This window comes from Hypanus sabinus, chromosome 28 (assembly GCF_030144855.1).
Source record: "Hypanus sabinus isolate sHypSab1 chromosome 28, sHypSab1.hap1, whole genome shotgun sequence".
In the NCBI taxonomy this organism is placed as follows: Eukaryota; Metazoa; Chordata; class Chondrichthyes; order Myliobatiformes; family Dasyatidae; genus Hypanus; species Hypanus sabinus.
The window spans coordinates 26,325,304-26,348,636 of NC_082733.1; the positions used below are offsets into that span (position 1 = coordinate 26,325,304).

The following is a 23,333-nucleotide window of genomic DNA, read 5'->3' on the forward strand; positions in this document are numbered from 1 at the left end:
TCCCCAGCACTGAGGACATCTTCAAAAGGCAATGCCTCAAGAAGACAGCATCCACCAAAAAAGACCCTCACAATTCAGGACAAGCCACCTTCTCATTACTGCCTTCAAGGAGGAGATGTAGGAGCCTGAAGATGCACACTCAATGTTTTAGGAACAACCTTTTCCTCTCTGTCATCAGATTTCTAAATGGCCCACGAACCTATGAACATTGTTTCACTATTTCCCTTTTCACACTACTTATTTCTTTGCTTGTCTTTTGTAACATAGTTTTTTTAATGTCTTGCAGCACACTGCTGCCACAAAAGATTTCACAGTGATAATCAATCTGATTCTAAGTTTCATCAGTACTTTATCAGTACAGAAGTTTGTGAGAGAGTTTGAAGTCATGCCAAATCCCCTTACCTTCCAAGGAAGTACAGATGCTGGCATGACTTCTGCCTTTAAATATACCTGTGGGGTTGCCTTCAGAGATCCTTTGACATGAAAACCAAAGCTCCTCTATTTCTTGGTACATACCACTCATCGTGTATATCCAAGCTATAGGATCAGAGTCAGAATCAGGTTTATTATCACTGCAATATGTCGTGAAATTTGTTGCAGTACGATACAATACATCAAAGTTACTGTATATTACAGGAAGAATATTAAAAAAATAGATAAGTGAAGCAAAAAGAGAGCAATATAGTGAAGCAGTGGATTCATAAATCATTCAGAAATCTGATGGCGGAGCAGAAGAAGCTGCTGCCAGTATGCTGATTACTCTTCCCTTACTTTTTCAGGAATAAATGCCACTGCGTAATTTCTCAGTGTCAAGGATTAACCTGTCCATTTTGAAAAGTGTCTTTTTTTGCTGAAGTCAAACTGTGCACTGTTCAGCTAAATGCTGAAGCACATAACCCCAGTGCACAAATGTTCCTGGGCAGTTAATGAAGGATAACCTCCAGGGCAGTCAGCTTTGCTTTACATGGTGACTAGAAATAAATCCTTTAAGTACAAGTACTTTAAGTTTGGGACCACTTGCATAATGCACCTGCCTTGATTATGCCTTTCGATGCTAAGATAATTAAGAGCATAATCAAGGCACTCAAATGCTAAATGCAGTCACAGGAGCTCAAATCAATTGTATTCAAATGCCTCTTAGTTGTACTAAAAATAGGCAGACCTGACTGCTTGACTGATGTACCCTGAGTCCTCAAAATGTTGTCAACAAGAACTTATGTGAAGCTCATTATAACATGGTACTTGACGCACTTCAAGCCTTTACTGCTAGTTAGTTACAAAAGGACATCTGTCATTCTCTTAGGAAGGTATGAAAATGGCCAGCTGGACAAACCTATTGGTTTTAGCAGCCTATTCCACTCAGCTGTGGGACCTTCCCAACTTCCACACACACCCTGAACTTTGTCTGCAACATCACATTGAACAGGAAGTTCAGGTTCCCTCCAAAACTCTTCAGGAGTCTCAAGGAGAAAGACCGAGCTGTTACTGACGTTTCGGACCACGGCCCTTTATCAGGTTGAATGAAGAGTCTTGGTCCTAAACATTGACTGTTTATTCCCCTTCATCAATGCTGCCTGATGCCGAGTTCCTCCTGCATTTTGTATGTGTGTGTTGTGCAGGATTTCCAAAAACTGCAGAATTATTTGTATCTAGAGATTCTAATGCTCCATATTGACGCATCGGATGCATCATTTTTCACTTCAGGATTGAGGATGAGTGGCTTCCACCCTGGTTTTGAGGGTTCTGATGTGGCTACAAATGCAATGTGAAAGCTCAGGTTGCCATGGATGGGGCAGGATCTGGCTGACGGAGCTGGACAAAGGGTATTCTGTGAGGATGAGATGTATTACATCCACTTCCACTTCTTACACAGGGCTACTGATATGTGGCCCAGAGGTTCTCAATGCCAACCTGAATGCTCCTTCTCCACGGAGCGTAGCCAAGGGTCCGAGGCTCCCAGGAGCTGGTGAGATGTTCCATTTCTTCAGGGAAGCTATGAGCACCATTTTGAATCTTTCCTCTGTCTGCCCAGTAATCTCTTCTCAGAGCAGATTCTGAAATAGAGTGCCCATTTCAGGATTCTGGTGCCGGGCATACAATCCAGAATCAGAATCAGGTTTATTAACCCTGCCATATGTTGTGAGATTTGTTGTTTTTGTGGCAGTAGTAAAGTGCAAGACATAGAGTATTACCATAGGTTACAAGAAGAAGTATAAATAAATAAATAATGCAAAAGGTGGAATTCATGGCTTCATGGACTGTCCAGAAATCTGATGTTTGAGGGGAAGAAGCTGTTCCTAAAATATTGAGGTTGTGTGACTTCAGGCTCCTGTACCTCCTCCCTGATTGTGGCAACGAGAATAGTGTATGTCTTAGGTGATGGGAGCCTTAATGATGGATGCCACCTTCTTGGGACATGGCCTTCTGAAGATGCTCTTGATCGTGTGGAAGATGCCCATGATGGAGCTGGCTGTCTTCAATCCTCTAGTATTTTTCCAATCCTGTGTGCTGGATCCTCCATGTCAGGTGGTGATGCAACCAGTTGGAAAGTTCTCCATGGAGCATCTGTAGAAATTTGCCGGAGTCCAACATTGGCCTGCTTAAGCATAACATTCTGACTTTCTGTAAGGCTCTCAACTGGGAGAGGATGCCAATGCTGCTTCACTTAATATGTAGTGAAATTGGAAGAGACATCACTGGTGCTAGTTCTTCAGTGTCTAGCGGTACATGCTGTAGGGTAGTCTAGCTGGGTGCATCGTCCCTTTTGCTACTGCTAAGTTTCACAATCAAAAAATATCCCTCACTGTGTTCCTGTGGACATGGAGGGTGTTAGATAGGCTGGGAGCTGTTCACATCTTCCCCTTGGTGCCCCCTCCAACGAGCCAAGCCTCACTGAGAACTCGAGGCCCGTAACCTCTGAGCAGTCCCCCAAGTCCTGAAGCCTAGGCTCCTCCGTGGAAGCCCGAACCAGGACCACAAGGAGACACCTGGCCTGGTGCCCCCTTCCCTCAAGCCTGGCTTGCTACCCTGTTCCAGTGGTGGTTCCATAAGGTTGGGTGGAATGGCCATGGAGTGAGTGGAGGATTCAGAGGCCTGTGATAATGGCGGGTGGGGATCATGGTAGATCCGAAGGTTCAAGTCTGCAAGGCAGTCATTGGCTTCAGGGAGCTCTGTGACTGAAGAAGTGGGTGCAGGATGATGGTGGGGTTTAGGCCCAATTTGTAACCAATAACTGACTTCCCTGGATGTCCTGCGAGTGGCCAGCAGTGGCTGCTCTTGAGACATCCTGCCTTAAGCTTTCGTGCACTGTGGAAATGATTCTACCTCGGAAAAGAAATCAAGTTATAAGTTAACAGAAAGAAGCTTCATACAACTTGATGTCTGTTTGTGGGAGCTTACTGTGTCTGCTTTTCCTGCACTCTAATGACGACTGCACATGAGGATGTATTGAGGCAGTGAAGGGCACTACTTAAATGCAAGATTGTTTTTCCAAGGCAACATTGTTAAAGTTTGGTTCCTTTAATTTTTTGCTCCATCATACCTGTCTTTTACAGACGGTGCAGCTGTGCTGTATTGGGTCTGTTTGACTACAGATTCAGTTCAAAGTGTGGTCCAGACTGCTGTACACTAAGAGAAAGAGGAGCAGAAAATATCTACCAGAAATGGACTCTATGTCAAAGTCAAAGTGATTTTTTTTCTATGTATGTATATGCTACCAAATATGCTACCTTGAGATTCATTTTCTTGCAGGCATTTAGAGGAAAAAAAAGGAATTCAATAGAATTTATGAAAAACTATACGTACTGCCTGTTATACTGTTGGCATTCAGGGCAGCAGTGAAGGTCCTCCATCTCTGGCAGTGATCAGGGCTTCCTTCATCATGTCAGTAGCTTCCTCTCAGTTTTCACTACTGTCAGTCATGCAAGTCCCACGAGTGGATTCAGGAATACCACTGCACTCAGTTGTAGAAGGATCCTTCATTGCTGTTACCATAACAATTTTGCTTTACCAGTCAGAGTTGTTAGCCCAGAGCTGAACCCCCCAAACCTGGAGGACCAGTGGACCACTCTTAGTCTGGCCTTTACCATTTGACCTGTTGGCCATGGGTGACCCTACCAAGAGCCAAAGCATAAAGCCCTGACTCCTGTCGGCATAGCTCTCTGGGTCATTGACGCGTGTAAGCCTCCAAACCCAACGGCAAGGTTGCGGCCCTCTTGGAGGTGACAAACAACCAACGTGGAAAAGACAACAGATTGAGCAAATAAATCGTTCTGAGAACACGAATTGTAGGGTCCTTGAATGTGAGTCTGTAGGTTGTGGAATCAGTTCAGTGGAAGTGAAGTAATCCAAACCAGTTCAGGAGCCTGATGGTTGTAGGTTGTTGATGTCAAGGCTAATGGAAGTCCACAGATCCCAGGGATCAGCTGTGAACTATAACACGTTTAAGATCAAAGTAGATACATTGGGTCTGTCATTACTAGATAGTTTTGGACTGTGGGGTCTGTTTATAATTAGCAGAGCCACACTTAAATCAAATTTACTGTTATGTGCACAACTATAGCAAGAGACAGTATAATTTGTTAACAACAGCGTCCCAGCTGTGTAGGTACAGACAACACACAGGGTATAAATTAGGCATAGAATTACACAACAGAGTGAAACAAGGCTGTACAAAAACAAGACATAAAGACAAGTCCATGACAGTGCCAGAGGTGGTCCGTAGTGTTCTGTTGCTGAGGTAGTGTGAGGAGGTTGTGCAGGTGGGTTCAAGAATGCAATGGTTGTAGGTGAGTAGCAGTTAACTAACATGGTGCTGGAGAGAGGTGACATTATGCAGGCAGTAGAACACTTTTATATTCATTTACAGGGAATTTGGGTAGCTGGCAGTTAAACACTGAAAACAAAACTGTTCATCACTCAGTTACTCAGGGCCACTTCACGCGAGTTCCAAGTAGATCCTCGAATGGGGGCTTTTGATTTCTCCTGAGATAAACAACTGGGTTAGTTCTTGCTGTCCTAGTACATTAGCAGGCAGAGCACAGACTGCACATAGCAGGTATACGTGTGTGTGTTTGCCCAGTGGGCGACAGAAACATAGACTGACTACTGAAGGACAATGGGAGCCTCAAGCTGAGGTGTGGACCAATCAGATGATGGAATAAATCTACACTGGTATTGACTGGCTAAATCTGGATAAATCGCGAAGCCTTTCTTAAAACTGCTTAGTGGAATTCCGGTAATGGCTAGAATCGACAGAAATACCCCTGTGGCATGGTGTGTGGATAATTGGACCTTGGCTCTGTTTACCTTGTTTAAAGTAGGGAGAGAGGGAAGGAGAGGGAGAGGATGAAAGACAGGGAGAGAGAGAGAGAGAGAAGAGAGAGAGATAAAGAGAGACGAGAGGAAGAGAGAGAGGGAGAGAGAGGAAAGAGTGAAAAAGAGAGCTAGAAAGAGAGAGAGAGAAGAAATAGAGAAAGTGAGAGAAAGAGAGAGGCAGAAGAGAGAGAGTTAGAATGAGAGATGGACAGAGAGAGGGATAGGGATAGGGATAGAGATAGAGACAGGGATAAGGATGGACATCGGGATATAGAGTGGGGGAAAGGGATAGGGAGAGAGATAGCCATAGGGTTAGAGAAGGAGATAGATAGATAGATAGATAGATAGATAGATACATGTGATGTAGTCTTATTGCAACCAAATTTTGGCCAAACTCTCCCACAGGTGGCTAGGAATCTGTAAGTTGAAATTCTCTCATTGGGTTGCTAATAAACGATGCAAAAGAATGGCATTACTATTTAACTTTTAAGTTTATCTTCAGCATTTCATTTATTATTCAAAGTTGAGATCTAGAACTCTCCATTTGCAACACAAATAACATCCATCATCTTCAAATGTAATTGGAAAGGTAAGAAGTTCACCAGGTCTGGGCTGTTAGGTTACTAGGGTTGCCAACTCAAAGCATAGTGATTAAGTAGTTTACAGCGGATCAAAATAACTCAATCCTTTACTCAAGTGTGTGTGTGAATGCAATGCGAAACTCTTGTGGCAAAGTTGTTCTGCGGTTCATGTACCATTACAAAGTTCATCTGAAGAGCACCTTGCCCCACCATTTAATAGATTGGTATTAGAGTATAACATAGGCGAAAGGGTGCTTCAGTCTGTTTCCCTGGGAGATACATTCAGTGCAATCATATTTTCTTGCAGCCCAAAGAAATACCAGCTTTCAGATTAAATTGAAATTAACAATAATTAAACTTAGATCTCCTCTGGCATTTCACTGATAAAAGCTTGACTTACTTTCAAGTCGACCATTGAGAAAGTAAAGTGGATAAGTATTATCAGAAAGGTGCTTGGAATGCAAACAGAGCTATTTTAAGGGTCTGGATGAAGTCTAAAGTCTAAACTCAAGTTTATTGTCATATGGACGAGTGTAAGTATGCACAAGTGTAATGGAAATCTTAATTGCTGCAGTGTCACAAGCACAGAGCATCAGCATTCTCGAGAACAAAACACATAATTAAACATCAATTATACATAACTGCTACAATTTTGAAGACTGAAAAGAATTTTAGACACCTATTTCATCAATATGCTGATTGACTTTCTGTATATTTTTATCAATTTTTGTTCTTATTTCATAAATCCAGCAGCCATATATATTTTGAAATCTATCATATGGATCATTGAATTAATTGGTCCAGTTACCAGAGATATTTGAACTTAACACTTCGATTGCTGTCACTTGTTTATCTTTCAACTAATTGTTGTATTCTTCACACAGTGAAAAACTATACAGTGAAGTCAAAAGAAAATAAGCATATTGGCTTCCACTTGTCAGAGACATAAGAGACTGCAGATGCCGGCATTTAGAACCATACACAAGATACTGGAGAAGCTCAGCAGGTCAGGAAACCCTCCATAGAGGGTTTCCACACCCTCCATTGTGTGATGTGGGAGTATAGAAAAATAAGAAGTGACTTTATTGAAGGATTTAAGATGCTGAAGAGGCCTGACAGAGCAGGTGTCTAGGATATTTCTTCTTGTGGGGAAATCTAAGTGGCATTGTTTTAGAATAAAGATCACCCATCCTTCGAAGCTGAGATAAGAAGGAATTTCTTCTCACACGAGTCAATCCATCTTCGGAAGTTTCTATCCCAGAGATTCATGGAGGTTGAACCATTTAAAATATTCAAAGTCTTTTGCCCCATTAAGGGTTAATGGGAAGAGGATAGTGGAGTTGAAGTCAAGATCAAATTACCTCCGATCTTATTAAATGGCAGAACAGGCTCAGGGGTGAGTGGGAGGATCTATATGGTAATTTCTCCCCCTATTTTAAAAAATATTTTTTGTTGCACTCTGGAAATTTCTGAAACAAGTCTTCTCATACAAAGTCAAAATGACTCTTTGTAACTTAATGTGAATGGGTTTTCAACCCAAGGCATATGGGATGGCACTTTTACAGCATAAGTTCCAAGATGCTGCAGATGGACAGGAAGCCTTGTGCAGTACCAACATGTACAGCACAATGTTCCACTTGCCAAGGAGCTGCTGACACCAATGTTGCTTGGCTTAGCCTCTTGCATGAATAACCAACATACTCAAATAGAATGCAAAGCTACACTTAGGTGGATGAATTAATATAGTGCTTTACGACCAATATAATTAGCATCGGAAGTTTTTCTAATAATAAAAAATAAATTCTTTGTCAAAAGAGGATATAGACAAAAATTTAAAAAGAACTGCAGACATGACATGACATACAGGAAGCCCTCAGCAGGTCTAAATCAATGGAAAAAGAAATAAAGAAATAAAGTTTCTATGATATTAATGTACCTATTGAAACGTCATTTGTAGTTCTTTTCTCGTTAATCCTAGATTATTATCTCCTCGCTCTAGGACAGGGGTTCCCAACCTTTTTTTATGCCTTCGGCCCCTACCATTAATCGTGGGGCCTGTGGACCCCAGGTTGGGAAACCCTGCTCTAGGTATTTCTGCCTGTCAATAGCAATAGGATCTTGAACAAGTGGTGCATGAAAATCGGAAGATTTCTATTTTATCATATGTTGAGGAGACATACAGTTTATTGTAGCAGAACAGAAAAGAATTACAGAAAACAGAAAACAGAAAAGAATCAATCCTGATGAAGGGCCTTGGCCCAAAGGGCTGCCTGACTTGCTGAGGTCCTCCAGCATTTTATGTGTTGCTCTCGATTTCCAGCATCGGAAGAATCTCGTGTGTTTACATATTTTGCTTTCAGAATACTGTGTAGAGGCATGAATGTCAGCAATATGCAATTATTCTTTTCCATTGGTTGATTTATCAGAAGGGGGTTTTGGGGTTCTAAAGTTTTTCTGTCATTCATTCTTTTGGGTTCTCTTCTGTTTCGGGGGATGCCTGTGGAGAGTTAGAATTTCAGGTTGATGGCGTTTATGTTCTCTGATATTAAATGGTACTATTGAACCATTGAAATAATTTAACTTTGTTGAACAACAAAAGCAATTGTGCCACAGTTGTGAAACAGAGAAGTGGACCATAGTGTTGAACAGTCGCATTATCAAGCAAAAAGTGGATTTGATTACCTTGTTGGTCATAGTAGAATGCTCTGTATTAGGATTGTTTTGGCTGAAAATTTACCCTGAAGCATTCTGTCAAGAAAGCTAGAATGGTAGCCTACTGTGGAGCATAAAACCTCCCCAGAAACTCTACATCATTCCAGTAGTTGTACAGATGTTCTGTCATGTGTTAAAAACTGCCCTAGGGTTGGGGTGGTTTGTAAAATCCTGAATCCAATTGAAGATGAAGACAGCAAGACCCAGATAGTCTAAACAAACTCAAATCCCCAGGCCTACTTCCAGCTCCATAAAATAAAACTCTGCCTATTTATGTCAGTATAGCTGGCTTGGTGCACCTGGTAGGAGCCCTGGCATTGTGAGTTTACGAGACTACTCTGATTTTAAGATTATAAAGTAAATGCCAGTGAGTCTCTCAGCTCCCAAATAAGCTGCATGCAAAATTTTCTCATATTTATGTCCTGACTGACAAACTTCTTTAAGAACCGCGAAATGCTTACTTCAAAGTACAAGGTCATGGACACTAATAAGGTGAGGGACTATAAAGTGTGGGGCAGTAAAAATTACTCATCATTCACGCTTGCGAAAGGGTCAAAGCTGGATTGCACAGTGTCACTTTTTTTTAAGTTAAGTGGAAAATGGTAATTTGGAAGCAAATGCCTTCCCACCCATACAATGGATAATTTTTGCCAATAATATCAGCAGGTAATTTATTGTAATCAATACAGTCAATGACTGGTGAACTCCAATGTTGATCAGTCTTAGGGACTATCCTGCCATGAGTGACTGTGATTAATGTGATAAGCACGGATTTTATATGGAATTTCTCCACCCAATGCAATTTACTGGGAAAATTATCCTGACTTTAATAGAAGAGGTTGCTGTAGTTTCTCCTTTCTCTGCTCCCTAAACGGATTCTGATTTCAGAGTAAATTTACTTTGTTTGCTTTCTGAGCACTTGTTTACCAGAAATTAATGGTGCAAAACTTTTTCTCTCAGGGTGAGCCAGATTAACAAGTAAAACAGCTTCTGAAGGTCACAAAGAAAAAACACATTTTATTTTAGCTGCACATAACTGTAAATAACCAGAGTTCTCTTCTAACCGTATTTGAAGACACAAATACAAGAACATTGCTATTTCTTCACCATCTTCTTATTGCTCCCTCTCAATCTTTCCACTGCTTCATATATTGCTGCAAAACTGGTTCAAAGTTCAAAGTTCCAAGTAAACTTATTATCACAGTACATACATGTTACCATATACCATCCTGAGATTCAATTTCTTGCAGATATTTACAGGGAAAAAAGAAATGCAATAGAACTTTATTAAAAACTATACATAGAAGAAGACTGACAATGTGCCAAAGAAGACAAACCATACAAATAAAAATAATACTGAGAGCATGAGCTGTGAAGAGCCCTTGAAAGTGAGTCTATAGGTTGTAGAATCCATTCAGAATTGTGGTAAATGAAGTTACCCACGCTGGTTCAGGAGCCTGAAGATTGTAGGATAATAACCGTTCCTGAACTGTGTGTGTGGGACCCAAGGCTCCTGTACCGGCTCTCCGATGGCATTAAGAATGAAAAGGGCATGGACTGGATGGTGGGGACCTTTGATGATCAATGCTGCTTTCTTGTGACAGCATTCCATGTAAACATACACAATGGTGGGGAAGGCTTTGCTGTGATGGACTGTGCTGTGTCAATCATCTACTTGGGCATTGGTGTTTCCATACTAGGCTATGATGGAACCAGTCAGGATACTCTCCACTGTGAATCTGTAGAAGTAGATCAAAGTTTCCGGTGATGTTCTGAATCTACACAAACATCTAAGAAAGGAGAGGCGCTATTGTGCCTTCTTTATGACGACACTTGCATACTGGTCTCAGGACATATTCTCTGATATGTTAATGCTGAGGAATTTAAAACTACCTTCTCTGATTCTGTCTCCCTGATGCCGAACGACATACAATGCAGAAGGAACACAACTCCTCTTGGATTACCAGCCCTACCCAGCAAACACCTCCATTGTGGCAGAGCCTAAAGGTCCCACATTGGCCTCAGAACACACCTCTTTCTCCCTTATTAGAGAGAGAGAGAGAGAGAGAGAGAGAGAGCGAGAGAGCCTGTGGTATGTTGAATACCAGGTGAATGAGAGGTCTTCAGGGTACTGCAAGACTGTATCATTGCTGTTGCTTTGCTGCACACTTGAGTGCTCGATGGTGGGGTCAATGCTTTTTTTTTGCCAGTTGGGGAAGGAGGATCGTTGCTTACTGCCGCTTATGTGTGGGAGGGAGGTGAGCTTGGGGGGTGGAGTTTGGGGTTCTAACAGTTGACTGTCATTCATTCTTTGGGGGCACTCCTCTGTTTTTGTGGATGGTTGTGAAGGTAAAAGCATCTCAGGATGTATATTGTATACATTTCTCCGACGTGAAATGTACCTTTGAAACAGCAGCGAAGGGGAAGCAAGTCAAGAAGAGAAGGAAGAAGAATGTAGAAGGGACAGCGGGAAGTTTGCTTGCACACACACACACACAGAGGAAGACGGCAATGACTGAGGGCTAGATTTGTGGGCATGCTAGGTATTGGAGCATGGCAACAATTGTGGGCTGCCCAGAACAATCCTCACTGACTTGATTTGACCTTAATGATGCATTTCACTGTATGTTTTGATGTACATGCGACAAATAAAGCTACATTTTTAAATTATCTTTTATAAATATTAGCCAAAACAATGGGGGAATAATTTGCCTTCTCTTCAAAATAAGGCCAAAGTGTTTTTTTTATTCTGGATGGAACCTCACTTCGTCGCCTCGCTGGAAAAATGGCATCTCTGACAGTGAGGCAGACCCTCAGTTCTGCATTTGGTGTGGGGTTCTGACTTCCTCAAACGATGAACCTGAACCATCCCATTAAAGGCCGAGGAGTGACCCACTAGCATATTGTGTGTGAGGATTGTCCTTGCACTATCTTCGTGGCCTTGCAAAGATCTTCTTGGCACATAGTGTCTCTTCATGACTGTTGGTTCTAGAGAGGTAGGAAGGAGGAGCTGCCTAAGATTCTTCACTTGGAGGTCAGTATGTGCATTTCACTATGGACTGCAAATCTGGGGCCAGAAGGGACTCTGGGACAAATGCCAAACACAGGGGACTGGATCTTTATAACTTGGTATCAGCCTGGCCAAGAACGAGTGGTCACTCTCTGGGGATCAGAGGGTGAATCAGACACTTTGTGCTTATGTTCCTGGAGTTCAACATAAACCTGGAACCTGCTGACTCAAAACCAAGTCACAGCTGATATGTTATTATTGGCTCAGCTCGAGGCGAAGCTCTTAGAAATGCACTGATGTGTTTCCACTTGAAAAGAATTATGTTCATGGAGGTTATGAGCTAAGTCATTCATTCCCATGTCAAATTAGGGACTCTACTGGTTAGTCCTGAACAGACAATACTTTGGAAAGTTTCAGAGGGTAGAACAAATAATTCATAAAAAAGCAGATAATTTATTTAAAATGTAAACTCTAGCTTGGCATATCAGATGATCTGCTTGCCCATTGATCATTGATCTCAAATAGTTACATCTGACTAATTTCACTAAATCTTGTTGAGTCATAAAGGGAATCTGATACTTAAAATATCAGCCAATGTTACCTTCTGATCTGCACCCTCCTCCCCCATCCCCAACCAGTGAGCTTTTCCGTTTTCAAATAATCTTCCTCAAGGTTGACATGTGGCAAGTATCTTAAAGTATCCAGAATGTCTGTCGATCGCATTGTGTTAAGCAAAGACGACATGTAGGCTTTCAGCTGTTGTGTACAATCGGACGGGTCTAACTGGACTGCAAGGGCATCTGAACACCGGGGCTCAGAGCTCAGCCTGAACTAGGATTACAGTGTAACTGGTTGCCGGAACAGGGCCCAGTGACCTGTCAACCAGAGAAAATGCCAGACCCTGGACCCATCTTCTGGGCTCGGGTCCAGATACAAGCCTGTATCCAGCCCGAGACCCAAAAAGTGGGCGCGGATCTGTCGCTATAACGATGAAGTTGGTTTGGTTCATTGGTTTACTATTACCGTATGTACCAAGTGAAAAGTTTGTCTTGCACGTGGTTTATACAAATCAAATCGTTGCGCAGTACATTGAGCTAAGATAAGGTAAAACAGCAACAATGCAGGATAAAGTCAAAAAGCTCCCGATAAAGGGCAGTACGGGTAAACAATAAGGTGCAAGATCATAAAGGGGCAATTGTGAGGTCAGGAGTCCATTTTACCGTACAGTGCAGAGCTGGTTACACTGACCTCTCACTACGTAACACTGGGATCAAATGTTAATGCGTACAGACCCTGTAACTGGGACTAGAATACAGTAATAGTGGCTGCAGGGTGGTTGCTATGCAACACTGGGATCCAGTAAAACACTGAAATCCAATGTGGATGGACATGGACCTGTGTTTAGCAGTGAGCACAGCTCTGTCAGTGAGTAACAGAACTGGTGGGTAAAGATTAGCGACTGTGTAATACTGAGGTGGGTACTTGTAACACAGCTCTGTCGTTGAGCGTGTTCTTGCATTGTTTGTTCTGCCCACCTGGTAATGTCACCTTTGCGGTGGAAAGTAACTACTTTGTCAATGGGACGCTGGATATGCTGATGATGAGACTTCCTCTCCGGGGGTGTCGGAATGAACTTTGGGCCTCAGTACTCAGGATCGTGGCTTGGGAAGGACATCTGCCAATGGATTTGGAGGTTTTGCAAAGACAGCGTTGGTGGTATCTCTCTAGTCTTTGAGGTGGCTACTGTTAGTAGATCAGAAACGTGGAGGAGAATAGGAATATATGTGTATGTGTATATATATATATAGAGAGAGAGAGAGAGAGAGAGAGAGAGAGAGAGAGAGAGAGAGAGAGAGAGAGAGGAGAGAGAGAGAGAGAGAGAGAGAGAGAGAGAGAGAGAGAGAGAGAGAGAGAGAGAGAGAGAGAGAGATCCATAAGATTAACCACAGTAATATCATCCCTATATCTTTTATGTGTGGCAATTGAGGAATTTGGAACCAAGGCAGCTTAATGTGCAGCTACTTATTAGCCAGACTCTAATGATTCACTTTGTAAGATCAAGGTTCCAATAACCTCCTCCTGTGCTCCTTCGTAATCACTGGTTTGCACATTTGGACTATTGATCTCCGAGGGTTTAAAAAAGATTTATTCTGTCTTGCTGCTGACTAATAAATCCTGAACTAACACCTAGCATTTTTAGCAGCATAGGCGTAAGTTATACAAATATGAAGTGGAATATTAATTTAAATCAGGGTTCCCAACCTATTTTATGCCATGGAGCCTTACCATCAACCGTAAGGGTTCATATATTTCCATATCACTGTAATCAACGTAGACAAGTGGTTTGGGCCCTGCTTGTGAAGAGTACCAGCGGTGATTTGAGATCCACTTGAGGCCAGTAAGTGTGACCTTTGTACATAGTGGCCAAAGTAAAACTTGGTGAATTAAATAAAATGCAGGAAAGCACTTCTGCATCAAATTCTAGGACACAGGAGGAAAAATCTGAGGATAAGAGAGGAAAGGAGAGGGGAAACAGTCCCATTGTGGGCGTGGCAACCTGTCTACCCTGCAGCTTCTGGGTTGAGAAGTGATTTGGGTTTAATCTGGAGTGGAGTTAGCCTAGCATGGCCCTTGAATGAAAATAGTCAAGAATCCCATATATCACCAAAATATTCTGGTGCCTGGTGCTTTACAGTACCAGAGACCTGGCTTCAATTCACACTGCTGCCTGTAAGGGGTTTGTACGTTCTCCCAGGGACTACGCAGGTTGCCTCTGGGAGCTCCGGTTTCCTCCCACAGTCCAAAGGCGTACTGGTTGGTAGGCTAATTGGCCATTGTAAATTGTCCCACAATTAGGCTAGGGTTAAATTGGGGGATTGCTTGGTAGTGAGGCTCGAAGGGCCAGAGAGGCCTACGCCGGCTGTATCTCAACAAATAAAATAAATAAATAAATGGACAAACTTACAGATGAAAAATCTGCAAATCGTGTTGTCAAAGGTGTTGACAAAATGATGATGTGGATTAGGTGCAGAAGGAGGACTGTAAGCCTCTTGAGCTTGCTCTACCATTTAATAAGACAATGGGTGATCCAAGCTAACCTCAAGGCATATGACCCTTTCTTCCCCTTGCTTACTGAGAATTTATTTAGCTTTGCCAATGCCTTGACATCCCTTTGAGGATGAGAGTTTCATAGACTCATGCCCCTTCTGAAGGAAATAATTTTGCCTCAACTCAGCTTAAATTGGCAAACTCTTATTCCTAAATAGTGATTCTCTGGTTCTAGATTTTTTGACAAGGGGAAATGTCCTCTCCATGAAGACCCCTGTCAAAACCTCTTGGGATCCCACATGTTAAAAAAACTCTAGTAAACTCCAATAGATCCAAGCCCATCCAACCCTTGCTCAAAAGACAACTTGCCCATTCTAGAAGTTAATTTAGTGAACCATTTCTGAACAGTTTCAAATACATAAACATGAGAAAGTCTGCAGATGCTGGAAATCCAAAGCAACACATACAAACTGCTAGAGGAACACAGCAGGTCAGGCAGCATCTATGGAAATGACTAAATAGTCAATGTTTCTGGCCATGACCCTTCTTCAGGACTCAATATATGAACATCCTTTCTTGTATAAGGACTTAAATACTGTAAATAATGCTCGAGATGTAGCCTCACTAAAGCAGTATTAAACTGAAACATAACCTCCCTACCTTTGTATTCAGTTCACAAGCAATGATGACACATGGTCTTAGCTTTCCTAATTAACTTGCCTCTACATTATGGCCCTATCACCACTGCATAGCAACCATTCCTTTGGAAGAGTTTAAGAACCTGACTGGTTAAGTGTTCTGTGCAATTGTATATGTTCCAGAGTCCCAGTGCACCCTGTGTATTCATAGATCAGTAATGCATCTATATTGTTATATTATACAGCAATGCCTTACACATTATTCAAGCTGCAAACATCATTTATTGAGTCAGAGATTCCAAGAGCTGTAGGTCACAAAAAAACAGGCTCCTTGGCTAACTATCAAATATCTAGATGGATCCTGTTCCCCAGTATTTGGTCTGTAGCTTGCTCTGCCTTCAAACCATTCAAGTTTTTGTCTGTATAGTTCTTTGATGTTGTGTTACTGTCTCTGATAGCACATTCCTGATTGCAAACCAAGAATCCTTTCTTCCATCATTTCTAAACCTCTTACCCTTCACCATAAACCTATCTCCCCTAGTCACCACAGCTCTGACAAAATGTTTCCTCCTATCTGCCCTCCCTTCTGTCAAGTCTCTCCACAGCCTCCCCCACTCAGAGTAATTCAAAGTCAGTGAAGTTTATCTCTGCTATGAAGAACAATTTTAACCATGCTGCCAAGGCTCTGCACTCCCCATCATATCTAGTGATAATTATCAAAAAAATTAACTTTATTTGTCACATCTACATCAAACCATTGAAACGTACAGTGAAAAGCATCCATTGCGTCACCAACCAACACAATCCAGGCATGTGCTGGGGACACCACACAAGCGTCACTGCGCTTCCTGCGCCAATATAGCATGCCCACAACTTACTAGCCCTAACCCGTCCATCTTCGGAATGTGGGAGGAAACCGGAGCACTTGGAGGAAATCCATGCAGTAACAGGGAGGCGTACAAACTTCCTACAGAGAGCAGAGGAAATTGAACTCCGATCTTACAGCTGGAGCTGTAAAGGGTTCAGAAATAGAATTAAGTTTAATATCACCAGTGTATGTCATAAAACGTGTTGCTATATGGCAGCAGTACAGCACAATACATAATAATAAATATTGTAAATTACAGTTTGTGTGTATATATAGATATATATATATATATATATATACGGTAACAACATTCATACACACATATATGTATGTGTGTGTGTGTATACAGTATATACATATATATAGACACACACACACACATACAATCACTGTAATTTACAGTTATAAATATGTTGTTACTTCCTGTGCCTTGCGGCACATCAGGTGGCAACTTTGCTGCTACTTTAGTATTTTTGTCTGTTTTGTGAGGTCAAGTTGCTAGCTTGATGCTCAGCCCAACACAGATGGAAAGAGTGCAAGGAGCCGGCAGGATTCGAACCAGAACCACTCGCCACGAAGTCCGGTGTGGATGCTGCCACACCACTGGATGGCTTTATATATGTATATATGTTAAATAAGTCATGCAAAAAGAGAAAAAAAGAAAAAAAACTAGTGAGAAGGTGTGCATCAGTTCAATGTCTATTTAGAAATCTGACGGCATATGTGAAGAAGCTGTTCTTGAATCGTCGAGTGTTCACTCTCAGATTCCTGCACCTCCTTCCTGATGATAGCAATCAGAAGATGTCACGACCTGGGTGATGGGGGCCCTTAATGCTTAATGATGGATGCCGCCTTTTTGAGGCATCACTCCTTCAAGATATCCTGGATGCTGGGGAGGGTAGTGCTCATGATGGAGCTGACTTTCTGCTGCTTATTTTGATCCTGTGTAGTAGACCATCACCCCCTTCCCCCCCCCCACCACCATACCAGACAGTGATGCAGCCAGATAGGATGCTCTCCATGGTACACCTGCAGTACTTTGTGAGTGTCTTTTGGTTAACACAACCACAAAGCCACTGTATAGGACAGGGGTCGGCAACCTTTACCACTGAAAGAGCCATTTGGACACGTTTCCAACAGAAAAGAAAACACTGAGAGCCACAAAACCCGTTTGACATTTAAAATGAAATAACACTACATACAGAGTTTTTTTGCCTTTATGATATGTATAAACAAACTATAATGGGTTGCATTAGGGTGCCTTTCTGTAAATCTCTGGCAAGCACTGTCAACATGCGCTCGAATGCCAAAACATTCTCCAACATGTGCAGGGCTGTGCATCCTTTCCCCTGAAGAGCTGTGTTCAGCGTGTTCAGGTGCGCTGTCATGTCTACCATGAAGTGTAGCTTTTCCAGCCACTGAGGCTGTTTCAGCTCAGGAATGGTGAGCCCTTTGCTGCCCAGGAAAGTTTTCACTTCTTCCAGACACGCGACAAAGCATTTCAGCACCTCCCCTCTGGACAGCCACCAGACTTTGTTGTGCAGCAGGAGATCAGAATATGCGCTTTCCAGCTCGTCCAGTAACAAACGGAATTGACGGTGATTTAAACTTTTTGCCATTATTTTATTGACAATCTGAATGACAACATCCATTACTTCTGTGCATTCCGGAGGAAATGTTTGAACACACAGTGCCTCTTGGTGCAAGATGCAGTGAAAAGTCAGCAGCTTTCTGTCCAGTGACTTCTGCAGTAAAGCCACAAATCCCTTGTGCGCTCCTGTCATACTTGGTGCCCCATCAGTAGCTACTGATAACAGGTGGGTGGTCTTTATTCCTTTGGCTCTTAAACAATTCAAGACAGCCTCACAGATCTCCTCCCCCTGTGTTTGGCCTTTTAGAGGTACCAACTCAATCATTTCTTCCTGTGGCCCGGCAGAGTTTACATACCGGCAGAACAGCGCTATTTGTTCAATATCACCTTTGTCTTTAGACTCGTCACAGGCAATCGAGTAGGCCGCAGCTGAATTGATGTCTTTAATTTGCTGTCTTTTCTGCCATTTTTATGTTTCTTTCTTTGACAGTCTTTGCAGAAAGGGGCATATGCCTGATTTTCTGCACAATTTCACTCTTGTTTTTAAAGTCCGTGAATAGATGTTCTGAAATCTTAATGAAAGATTCTTTTATATATTCACCATTTGTAAACTGCTTCCCGTGCCTGACTATTTCCTGAGCAGCAACAAAACTAGCATATGTAGTTGATTTTCCAGACTTCATCCACTTCTTGAAATGATTTTTGCTCAGATCAACCTTCTGCATCAGTTCCGAAATGGCTTTTTTTCTCTCATCTCCATCCGGATATTGTTGAGCAAAGGCTGCGTGTTTATTCCGGAAATGTCTTGCGACATTTGACTTTTTGTTGTTTGCTAGTTTCTCATTGCATATTAAGCATACCGGTAAACCTGTCTCGTCAGCAGTAAAAGCAAATGAATCTGCCCACGTATCATTAAACGTTCTGTTTTCTTCAGTCACTTTTCTTTTTTTTAGAATTCTCCATAGTTAGCCTACCTTGGATTGAAAAATTAAAGAAATCGCGCACTGGCGGGTGTCAGGCATTGGCAGTGGTGACATATATTAATATCGACATAAAACACGTTTTATTTAGATTGTACAAGATCACCATAATCTTCAAATTTAGAATTACTTTTCAAAAACTAACAAACTAACATAAAATACATTTTAATTAAATACTCATCATTTATTTTCCAAAGCCACAGGGAGCCGCAGCACAGAGATGAAAGAGCCGCGGGTTGCCGACCCCTGGTATAGGAGAATGAGGATTTAAATTCCCCTGGAAAACAATTGCACCGATTTTAGTCATGCAAAGTAAACACCAATTATTCACTTACTGCTTTTTGTTATAGGTTTCATGCACAATTTAGACTGAAAATCAGGTTTGCAGACTGAGCTCTTTTGAAACTTTTACAGTTTTACTAGCCATTTTTTTGGCTTGTATTTGCATTTTACTGCAGACTCCACTGAGCTTATTTAGATTTAATCACTTAGTGCAGGATCAAAAGTCAAAAGGGATAATAAAGCGATGGCACTCTTCCAGAGATGTAAAATAAAGCATTCAAGAGTTGCACAACTTACATTTGTATTAATTTAGTGTCCAATGCAAAATTTGTGTTTAACCAATTTATTGAAATTCTTCTGAATCAGAAGTCGTGCAGTTTATTGTTTTGTGGCAGGAGTTCAGTATAAGGTATAAAACAGTAAGTTTTACTGTAATGCTGAGACACATCCTAGGATGTGCTGGAACCCATCATCAGTGATGTAACCCGGGGGTCATCGGGTGTTTTGGGTCTTTCACCATTAGCCGTGCTCTCCAGACAACCCAGCCAAGGTTGATCAGGCCCTGGCTTGTGTCCAGCAGCGTCGGTTTGCGGGTCACACCTCATGATCTGTAGCCACCTAGACGTTCGCTCAGCAGCCTCTGTGACGGTCCTGACAGCCCTTTCCCTTGCAGCCCTTGTAATGCCAAGGAGAAAGTAGGTTTTGCACAGTGAGCAGCCAGTAAAACCTCCACACCCCTCCTCTATGGGCTCACAACGTACCCTCCACCCCTGTCTCAGGCACAGCTCTACCTGCTCCTTGTATCTGGCCTTCTTATTCTCAAAGGCTTTCTCAGTCTGGTCTTTTCAAAGCACATGGTTTTCAAACCATGACCACCGGCTTCGAGGTTTCCGATAGACTGACCATGTCAGGCTTCAGTGATGCTGTTGCAATGAAGTCATGGAACCTTAGTTGCTTGCCAAGATACTTTCAATAGCCAGTCAGATGCCGTGGCAAGCAAGGCTGCTGGCAATGTGGGCTGAAGCAATGGTTGGTCTCCAGCTTTGACAAAGGTTATACAACAAACAAGTGAATGGCATTGCAAAAGAGAAAGAGTGAGTTTGTGTCCTATTGTTCAAGGACTGTTCAGAAATCTGACAGAAGAATGATGGATAAAGCAGATGATGAGCAAGACTTCGTTTCCCGACTTAGATTGAGGAACCACAACAAAGGTTATTGTGGAAATTAAAAGTTGATGGTTTCAAAGTTTCGAAGTACATTTATTATCAAAGAATGTATAAATTATACAACCTTGAGATTTGTTTACTTACGGGCAGTCACAAAGAAAGAAACCTGAAAGAACCCAATTTTAAAAAAAAGACCACCCTCCCCATGCACACTGACAAAAAGAAAAAAATAACAAATCATGCAAACAATAGGAACAAGCAACAACAACAACAGCATTCCGAAACAAATTGAGTCCTTAGATTCAAATTCCCGGAGCAGCCTGGAGTAGGCCCAAAGCCTCAGTATTCAGTTCATCAGATAGAGGGGCCTGCTTGGATAAGCTACTGGAGGAGCAGTTGCTAAACTTGCTAATGCCACGAAGACCGTTGGAAGTACATTGTGACAAGGACATAAGTACGCTACAGAGCAAAATGTATACATGTAGATATAAGTGGGCCATGAAATGGCAGTAGGCGTATAATGTGGGAAAAAAATTAAAAATGCCCATCATAGTTGTGTTTCTGGAATTTTTAGAAAATATATCTAAATGCTGAAAGACAGTAGGACTTTGGTTAATAAAAGGAACTGAGAATCCTAGTGTATGATTCACTAAAGGACAGCAAATAGGGGAAAAATAGATAATTAAGGATGCTAGAAAAATTGGAGGAACAGAGTAACAAAGCAGGGAGGTTATTCTGCAGTTTTGTGGCAGGCTGGGTGATTGTACATCTGGAGAAGTCTGAACAGTGACTATGTCCAACTTTATGGACAAATTATGAACATTTTGGAAGCAGTTCACTGATTTACTATAACCAAGAGACACAAGAGACTGAAAATCTAGAGCAACACACACAGGCGTTGGGGGATCTCAACGGGCCAGGTAGCATCTACAGAGGGGAATGGACAGCTGATATTTCAGGTTAAGACCCTGCCAACTCTTGCTTCACCCCTTCCCTCCAACTTTTTATATTGTCTATCTCACCTCTTTCTTTCCGGTTCAGACTGAAGGTCTTAACCTGAAATTCTGACTTTCCATAAATGCTGCCTGACCTGTTGAGTTCCGCCTGTGCATTGTGTGTTACTGGTTGTGTTACAACCAGGACCTGGGATGAGCTGATCTCTAGTGAGGGCAGGTTGGACAGGCAAAGTTTGTGTCCAGTGGAAGATAAAAGAAAGACAAAAAGATTGAAACATATAAAATTCTGAGCAGTCTTAACAGGGAAGAGGCAATGAAAATGTTTCCCCCTCTGCAAAAAATCTAGAACCAGGGCTCACAATTTTAAAATAGAAGTTGCCCATTTAAGAAACAGATGAAGTATATTTTTCTGTTGGGGATCATGAACCTTTGGAACTATCTACATCTAAGGAAGGTGGAAGGTCTTTGAAAGTTTTTTATGGCAGAGGGAGATAGGTAAGCAAGGTTGCCACTTACAGATAGTGTAGATTACAATCTAATTGGCCATGATTCTATCGGATTTTATATGTTGAGTGCACGACAGCTGCTCCTAATTTCAATGTACATGAAAAATCCTCCAAAATGCTAATACATCCCTTTCTTTGGAAATCTGTGGTTAAGACCACAGATCTGTTGGTTATATTTAGGCATTTATTATTCTGGTATTGAGTCTCGATGGAACAATTTCTTTCATACCTATCCATGCCAATATCTCATTGCTTGCCATCTACCCTTCTACAATATGCAAAAGAGATAACCACTGTCGTTAGCTTGTAAAATCTAAATTTTCTTTATAAGCTGTAAAGGGCCAAAGAGCTGAGAGTGATTGTGTGCCAATGTTGTTATCCTAGAGCAGTGGACTCTGTGTGTCCTAATGCTATCCCTAGAGTGCACACTCATTAGTGGGATAAAGGAAAGCATTAAATGTTAAGTAGCTGTGTATGGAAACTCCAAAGAAGAAGTGGTTGTTTAAAGTTTAAACACATTCAATTTAAATTTTATGGAGACAATAAAATATGTTTTAAGTGTCATAGCAATTTGTCTTGTGTTAGTCCCATTCTGACAGAGGGAGATTCCTAAACTCCATAGCTGTGTACAATGACTGCAATAAGAGAACTAACATCACCAAAGCCTTAGTCGTCAAGTTGCAAGATGCAGTCAGCTCATGTTTGCTCACACATGAAGGCTGAATTCTAAACCACCATTGACCCACTCAATGAAGCATACAAGAAGGTGGGTCTTACACTCAATTTTAATGATTTGCCCACCAAGTCCACCCCAAGCATCAACCACCTTTTTACACAAAAGCAGCATTGGCCTTGTTTTGTTGGTGCCCCACAGCAATAACCTCGCACTTAGCACCAGTAAGACCAAAGAATTGATTGTGGACTTCAGCAAGGATAAGACAAGGGAGCACGCTCCAGTCCTCATCAGGGATCAGAAGTAAAAAGGGTGAACAATTTCAAGTTTCTGGGTGTCAACATCTCTGAGGATCTATCCTGGGCCCCACATATTGATGAAAGTACAACGACACCACAGTGGTTATATCTTATTAGGAGCTTGAAGAGATTTGTTATGTCACCAAAGACACTCGCAAATTTCTACAGATGTACCATCGAGATCATTCTAACTGGCAGCATGCAGTCTGGTATTTAACTTTTTAAATTTTAATATGTATACTTCTTACTGTATTTTACAGTTTTCATTATGTATTGCAAAGTACTGCTGCTGCAAAACAACAAATTTCACGGCAGATACCCCTGATATTAAACCAGATTCCGATAATTCTTGCCACATTCCCATCAAATCCCCCATACCCAACCACTCAGGCAGACACTGAGAAATTTGCAATGGCCAATTAACCCACCTCTGGGATGTGGGCGAAAACCGGGGCAGTCAGGAACTTTAGGCCAGTTCTTTCAAAGAACCGAGATCAGGACAATGAATTGAGTGGTCTCTTTGTCTGATCCTACATCGTAGTGCTTGATTAAAAATAAGTAAACTCTGAGCACAAGCTCTTTAGTTCTGATTATGTTCTTATTTCCAGATTACTGAGCAGCTGATAGGTTTCCCATTTATAGTCGTGTGTAAGCAAACTGTCCATGTAAGAGATTTAAATAGGCTCCATACATCATGTGAAACACTG

General features: G+C 41.8%; 2 long non-coding RNA genes across 7 annotated transcripts in view; one reads left to right on the forward strand and one right to left on the reverse strand.

The window, feature by feature from the left end:
- The window catches only part of LOC132382513 (uncharacterized), an 87,986-nt gene that overhangs the window by 22,471 nt on the left and 42,182 nt on the right, over window positions 1–23,333 (reverse strand). The gene's annotated exons all lie outside the window — the stretch shown is intronic.
- Window positions 13,107–23,333, forward strand: part of LOC132382511 (uncharacterized) — a 59,982-nt gene continuing 49,755 nt past the window's right edge. For 4 of the 6 annotated variants that reach the window (XR_009508368.1, XR_009508369.1, XR_009508366.1 and 1 more), the window contains exon 1: window positions 13,107–13,405. This is a non-coding gene — a long non-coding RNA (uncharacterized LOC132382511). The remainder of the gene's footprint in view (window positions 13,406–23,333) is intronic. The other 2 variants (XR_009508370.1, XR_009508371.1) reach the window with 2 other exon arrangements.